An 8,061-nucleotide genomic window follows, 5' to 3' on the forward strand; every position below is an offset into this window, starting at 1 on the left:
CCATCTGGTCCCGGAGTTTTATTAGTTTTTTTGTCTTCCAATTGCCTCTTTTACTTCTCTTAGGGTTATTCGGTTCAACATCTCCTGGGCAGTTTCCGTTATCATGGGTATGTCTTTGCCCTCAAAATATTGTGCTATGTTCTCATCTGAGATTTCTTTTTTTATATAGATTGGCAAAAAAGTTTTGGACTATTATTTTCTTTTGGTCTATTTGTGAACACAATATTCCGTTATCATCCTGTAGGGCTATAGTTTTTTCTCTCCTGCTCTTTCTTTAGTTTATGCGAGAGCCATCTCCACGGCTTATTCGCATTCTCAAAATAATATTGTTTAGCTAATTTCAATTTCCTGGCCTTCTTGGAGACTTAAATTTATTTCGTGTTTGGTCAAGTTTAATTATTTTTTAATTAGTTCATTGCAAGGATCTTTTTGCAGTTTGGCTTCCAAGCTTTCCACTTTCTCTTGTCTCGCAATCTGTTGGTTTTTTCTGTCTTTTTTTTTTTGTGTGTGTGCTGCAAATGCTATTGTCACACCCCTAAAGTAGGCCTTTGTTGTATCCCATAGGTTTTGGATTGTTGGTATGTTCATTCATGTTAATTTCCAAAAATATCTTCAATTCCTTGTGTATCATTTGGGTATATTCTTTATCTCTCAATAAACTCTTATTAAACGTCCTTCTACCTATCTTTTTCTTTCCTCTCCAAACCAATTTAATTGGATTGTAGTTGGCCCAAGTATTACGCAATATTTCCGCCGTTTCTATTTTTTCAAGTAGTTCTGTGTCCGTCCATATCATGTCAATCCTGGACCAAGATTTGTGTGGGTTGGAAAAGAAAGTACTGTAAATTGACTTTTGGATATATTTAATTCACTCTCTCAGCTGCTTCACTGAACTCCAGACAGGAAGGGAAACAAAGGTCTCAAGGTAATGATCAAATGAGTCTTTATTCGTCCATACAATGCTCTGGATTCAGGCAACGAGTAACCATAAGGAATTAAAGTCAGCTCGGGCACACCACGCAGCCAGAGCTGTATTTATACGCCGGTTAACAACTTAATGAGTTTATCCATCTAGTGAGCGCTACTGCCTCAAATCCAATCACCATGTAACACCCTATACACTGTGCTTTTATCCATTAATTATTTACCCCTATTTACTATACTTGTACAAATATCATATTCCATCATTGTATTTACGCCTATTAAGTGACCCTCCACCCCTCTCGAGATCGTTAGTTCAACAGGCAGTATCCTAACCACTTTGTCTACAACCGCCCGCAGGCTGTAACAGCTCAGCGTGTGATGTCAGCAAGGCTCGTTATCTCCGTCGAACAGTCGAAGCCCCAGGTTGGGTGGTTAACAGCACTTCCCCCCTCGATAGCATAGCCTGACATGGCACAATGCATGGTGTCACAGCTCCAGCATGCCCTGGAGACATGACACCCTCCATGCAACTTTTAAATTAATTTCTTGAGGTAATTTATCAAATGTCATTGGGAGTGTTCTCTTTATTATTTTTACTACTTTTGTAATCCTTTTCTATACTTGACACCGCATTGTAGTGCCCAACAATGCATATTTTGGCTAATTCGGTCTCTATGATTTTATTATGGAGTTTGCAATAAAATTCCTTTTGGTTGGTGTTTGGAGCATAAATTACTGCCAATAGTATCTTTTTTGTTCTATTGTTTTCTCTATAAGAAGTATCTTACCACCACCATCATTATATAATAATTTTGAGTTTAACCAGTTCTTGATGTACACCGCAACAACTCTCTTCTTTTGGTTTGTCAGAGCCAGATGTAATTTACCCAATTTGGGGACTTCTAATAAGTATCCATGTTGTTTCAAAATATGTACTTCTTGTAAACATGTGATGTCTACATTTTGCTTTATGAGTTTCGTGAATGTTTGCTTCCTTTTAGGTAGCAAGTTTAATCCATTTATGTTAAGAAATAGTAGGGTTGTCCTTCTGTCCATTGTTGGTATTCTACGACTCTTGTTCTCAATTCTCTCCGTGGTTGGTTGTTTTCTTCCTCTTCCCTGTTCTTCTGTTCTCTTCTTTCCCTTTCTGTTTCCTTACCCTCCGATGTTATCTCCTCTTGACATCTACTCTCTGTTTCTCCCTTGATTTCTTATTCTTTCTCCATTCTCAAGTACTGTCCATAGAACTCGCGTGCCTTGTCAAGAGAGTTAATTTTAAATTTCTTCTCCTGCCACGATATCAGTAATCCCTCTGGTGTTAGCCATCTGAATGATATATTGTTTTTGATCAGTTGTGTTAAAAGGAATTGATAGTTCCTCCTCTGTTCTCTCACCCTCCTTGGTATCTGTTTTAAGATCACCACTTCATGGCCTTTGTATATCAGTGGCTCATCCCTTGTTCGTCCATACAGCAGATCTCTAGTGGTTTTCTTTGCAAAGCGTATGTGGACTTCACTTGGTAACTTATGTCTATGTGCATAATTTGTTTGCACATGGTAGACCTCATCAAATCATTCATTATCTCCATCTTATTTTTCTGGAGGGCTTCCGTAATTAACTCTGCCATAAGAGGGCGTAGATCTACTTTCCTATCCTCAACCATGTTCTGGAATCTGAGGAAGTACACCACTTTTTCTAGCTCTAGATGAACCACTGTCTCTTGGAGTTCACAATAGAGGACTTTCCAGTTTTGTTCGGTTTCTTTAAGTTTCTTTTCTACATTCTCCATTCTAAGTTCCATAGTTGTCAATTTCTGTTCATTTCTCACTACTGTCTCTTGGATTGTTCCAAATTTATCATCCAATTTATGAATATCTGATTTCACTTCTGCTATATCGTTATTCATTTCGCTTTTCAATTCCTCATGGTTTCTGGCTGTAAGTTCTTGTGTTCTTATCATCATTTCTTGTATCATAGCAAGGTACGACTGTACTGCTTGTAATGTTGGAGTAGGTGTTAATTTTTCTGTCCCCAACATTGTGTCCAAGGATCTTTGTCCTGCTGGCGAGGGTGTACTTGTTGTCATCTTTTTTCCAACTTTCGTAGTTGTTGTCATTCTCAATGCTCTCAAAAGATCCTTCCAATCTACCATTCACAGATATGTTTAAGCACTACTTCTCACTTACTACTATACTCTGGTTCTATTCTCTTATTTCACTCTTTTTCTGCTATATCCCTTGAATTAAATTGCATGTATTTGAAATAATCAAGAATAAGTCCTGACTTTCTAGCTTAGCTTTACAATTAACTTTCAATTCTACCAAATAAATTCTATCTTCTGATCTGTTCTAGCAATCAGAAATTCATAAGCAATAATAGTAGAAAAATCAAATAAGCACTTAATCAGCAATTAATCAGCAATAAGCCCTTTTTCTTAAAGACTTAGTTCTTATAAATTATTCACTTGTTTCTAAATATCTGTTATATTTAATACACAATTTTAATACTGTCTATATACTTCTTAAGTGGAATATATACACTCAAAAAAATAAAGGGAACACTTAAACAACACAATGTAACTCCAAGTCAATCACACTTCTGTGAAATCAAACTGTCCACTTAGGTAGCAACACTGATTGACAATCAATTTCACATGCTGTTGTACAAATGGAATAGACAACAGGTGGAAAGCATAGGCAGTTAGCAAGACATCCCCAATAAAGGAGTGGTTCTGCAGGTGGTGACCACAGACCACTTCTCAGTTCCTATGCTTTCTGGCTGATGGTTTGGTCACTTTTGAATGCTGGCGGTGCTTTCACTCTAGTGGTAGCATGAGACGGAGTCTACAACCCACACAAGTGGCTCAGGTAGTGCAGCTCATCCAGGATGGCACATCAATGCGAGCTGCAGCAAGAAGGTTTGCTGTGTCTGTCAGCGTAGTGTCCAGAGCATGGAGGCGCTACCAGGAGACAGGCCAGTACATCAGGAGACGTGGAGGAGGCCGTAGGAGGGGAACAACCCAGCATCAGGACAGCTACCTCCGCCTTTGTGCAAGGAGGGACAGGAGGAGCACTGTCAGAGCCCTGCAAAATGACCTCCAGCGGGCCACAAATGTGCATCTGGCTGCTCAAACTGTCAGAAACAGACTCCATGAGGGTGGTATGAGGGCTCAACGTCCACAGGTGGGGGTTGTGCTTACAGCCCAACACCGTGCAGGACGTTTGGCATTTGCCAGAGAACACCAAGATTGGCAAATTCGCCACTGGTGCCCTGTGCTCTTCACAGATGAAAGCAGGTTCACACTGAGCATGTGACAGATGTGACAGGGTCTGGAGATGCCGTGGAGAACATTCTGCTGCCTGCAACATCCTCCAGCATGACCAGTTTGGCAGTGGGTCAGTAATGGTGTGGGGTGTCATTTCTTTAGGGGGCCGCACAGCCCTCCATGTGCTCGCCAGAGGTAGTCTGACTGCCATTAGGTACCGAGATGAGATCCTCAGACCCCTTGTGAGACCATATGCTGGTGCGGTTGGCCCTGGGTTCCTCCTACTGTGAGACAATGCTAAACCTCATGTGGCTGGAGTGTGTCAGCAGTTCCTGCAAGATGAAGGTATTGATGCTGTGGACTGGCCCGCCCGTTCCCCAGACCTGAATCCAATTGAACACATCTGGGACCTCATCCACCACTGCCACATTGCACCACAGACTGTCCAGGAATTGGGGGATGCTTTAGTCCAGGTGTCAGACTTCGGCAGCGCTGCCGACGGAATGAAGCCCAACATGTCGCTGTGGTTGGGGGAGAGCTACTTACCTTGAAGGCCTCCAGTCAATGTTGATGGCAGCTGATGAGGCTGGGCGCGGCCGCCTCTCCCCACTTCGGTGCAACCGGCTGGGAGAATGCCTTGTCGGCTGTTCAGCATTTTGCAAGGCTCTGGACATGGCGCTTCCTGCTCTTCTCCTTTGCCAGCCGGGAGGTGCTTTGCGATGTCATTTTGTCTGGTCACATTCCACATGGGGGATATTGGGTGAATCGGGGTGGAAGAATGACACTCGGGGAGGGGGAAGGTGTTACTTGGGGGGTTGGGTGGTAGCGTGCGAGATTGCTGTAGATGAATGTTGGGTGTTTTGCTAAGAGCTGATGTTAGCTAACTGATGGGGAGTGAACGGGATATATAAATAGCGCTGAGAGGCAGACGCTCTCAGCTCTGGCTTTACTCGGAGTTTCCATTTGTTGCTGCTGGAGGAGAAAGCCATAATAAACACACATTGCTACATCAAGACTGTGAGTGAAGTGTTTTATTGAACCAGTTTCAGCTACCTCCTGTAGGAGCTGACAGAAAGCCAGCGCTCACTCTTACTATTTACTGCATTGGTGGATTATCATGGCAGAAGGTAAAGACCTTGATTTTTTGGACGAAGAGGTTTGCGAGGAAGTTGAACAGAGGGGTGAATGGAGACAGGAGCGTGAGGATATGGGGGAGAAGACAGAGGATATTCTGCCGGCAGCACAGCCAGCCGTGCAGCCAAAAGTGTGTTTGAGTGAACAGTTACACTCCAAAAGGGCTGCCCCAAACGGAATGAACATTGAACTGGAAAATAAAAAGGTGGCCTGGAGCAGAAGACAACCAGTGGATGGTTCCACGTAGTGACACGTTGGAACTTTTATGTCAGCAGTTCGGAGAGATGACATTGCGAGGGCCCATGGATAGAGGCTCTTTGGGGTGTAAACAAGCATTAACTCCTGATAGTAGTTCTTTGGGCACACCAAAATGAATGGGATTCAGGGAATCTGATGTAGGAAGAGGCTTGGAACAGTCAGATTTACATACTAGAGGATTAGATGAGGAGTGTGGAATCCGAAAGTTATTCCATAAGATCTGGCTCTATGGAAAGACGAGAGATAGAATATGGGCCTCATTGGGGAAGGCAGGCACCAGGAAGATGGGGACCACCTCCCGACTGCTACTTTTGATGGGTCTGCACAAAAAGTAGCTGTATTTCTGGGTCAGGTATTAAATCATTTTGATTTGTATGGTCAATGTTATCCTTCCACTTGGTCGATGATCATTGCAATCACTGGAGTATTGGTGAGGGAGGCATAGGAATGGGCAGCCGATTTGTTTCGTAACAGGGCAGAGGAGTTAGGAGATATAGGGCACTTTTTAGCCGCCTTATGAACTAGATTCGAGGATACAACTGCTGATAAACGAGCCGAAGATCTTCTGGCCATAAAACAGAAAGGAAGAAAGGCCAGAGAATATGTCAATGAATTTCGAAGGGTGATTAGCAAACTGCCGTTATTACCTGAAAGTCTATTGATACATCTATTTCAAGAAGGTCTGGACCCTATGTTACATCAAGCCTGTCTGTACAGGGGCTCGCATGTTAGGCTCACTGAATGGTATCAGGTGTCAATAGAGTTAGATGATGGAGTCCGATGCTTGAAACCTAAACTTGAAAGTGATGTCCAGACATGTAAAACAACGGGTCCAGTAACCAAACCCCAGACTAAAGGGGCGATTAATCCAAGTGGCAGAGGAATAATGAAATGTTTCTGATGTAATGAACTGAGGCATAGAGCTGTAGCATGCCCTATACCCCCTTCGACATTAGAGAGAATATCTCGGGTCGGTCTAGAAAGTGCCCAAACCAGATCAACCAGGAGTGATTGGCATGGACAGGAGAAAGTGAGGGGCGTTCGAAGCAAATCACCGGAGGGCCACAATGGGGATAACAGTTCCAGCCGACTGTGATTTGGAAGGTGGGATACCCGATGATCCGATGGTGAGTAAACCAATCCATCCTTTTATCTTGCCTGTTTTTCTATGGAATAAGCGGACTGAACAAGGAATCAAGGTGGGGGCACTAATTGATTCTGGGTGCATGAGATGTTTGATAACTAAAGGGGTGGTGGACGAACTAAGTTTAAACGTCATCAAATTGGATGTACCCATTAAATTTGAACAGGTGGACGATTCCATATTAGGTGGGGTTCCGGGGACCCACAGAACTGAATATCTTAAAATGGTGGTGGTGGGTGAACACTGGGAGTGGATTTCTTTTGTGGTGGTTCCTCATATGAGTAAAGCAGTAATCTTGGGTTTAGCTTGGCTTGATAAGTGGAAGCCAACTATAAAATGGGAAGGAGGGTATCAGAAATTGACGCTAGCAATTGGCCCTCATCCACCTCGTCATCATGGAGCACAGCGGGCTCCTGAACACGCATTGATAAAGGAATTATCAACCATACACCCCTACCCTTATGAATATAACTATTTGGCCATGGTGTTCGAAGAAGATGGCTGTTTACCACCACTCCGCTCAACGAATTGTGCCATAGAGTTGATCCCAGGTGCACCCTTACCTAAGCCACGAACGTACTCCATGAGTCACAAAGAATTAGAACAAATGAGAAAATATATCTAAAAAAAAATTAAAAAGAGGTTTCATCATTCCAAGTAGATCACATGTGGCAGCGCCTGTGTTATTCCGTGAAAAAAAAGATGGCAGCTTACATTTATGTGTAGACTATCGAGGGTTAAATGCCATCTGTGCGGAATCGTTATACCCATTACCATGAATGAAAGACCTACTTACCACCTTAGCACAAGGTCGCATATTTACAAAACTTGATCTACGAGAAGCGTATTATAGAGTACAAATTAGGAAAGGAGACGAATGGAAGACGACTTTTAATTGTTCATTGGGTAGTTATTGTTATAAGGTGATGTCGTTCAGACTGCAAGGGGCTCCAGCTGTATTTATGCAGCTGATAACGTGTTGTATGAACATTTATATAGAGGAGTTTTGGTTTATTTGGACGACATTTTAATTTATTCAAAGTCTGAACAAGAACATATCCAATTAGTCAGACAGGTGCTCAAAAAACTGTTAGACGCTCAACTTTACGTGAAGCTCTCAAAATGTGAGTTTCATACCAGAAAGCCCACAAGAGCAGAAGAAAGAAGGCAAAAAGCATTGGAAAAGCAATTCTCCAGGGCTCAGAAGCAAGCAGACCAGGAGAGGTATTCCCCCTCCCCCCAGCCAGAGCCGGGCACTTCCCTCCCTCAGCAGCCATTAACACAGGAGTTGCCTGCAGCTTCCGGGGCTTGGTCACCAGAGGGAGATAGGGAGAAA

Source organism: Notechis scutatus, chromosome 2, assembly GCF_049901735.1.
Source record: "Notechis scutatus isolate UNSWTSFEM ecotype Mainland chromosome 2, rNotScu1.2, whole genome shotgun sequence".
In the NCBI taxonomy this organism is placed as follows: domain Eukaryota; kingdom Metazoa; phylum Chordata; class Lepidosauria; order Squamata; family Elapidae; genus Notechis; species Notechis scutatus.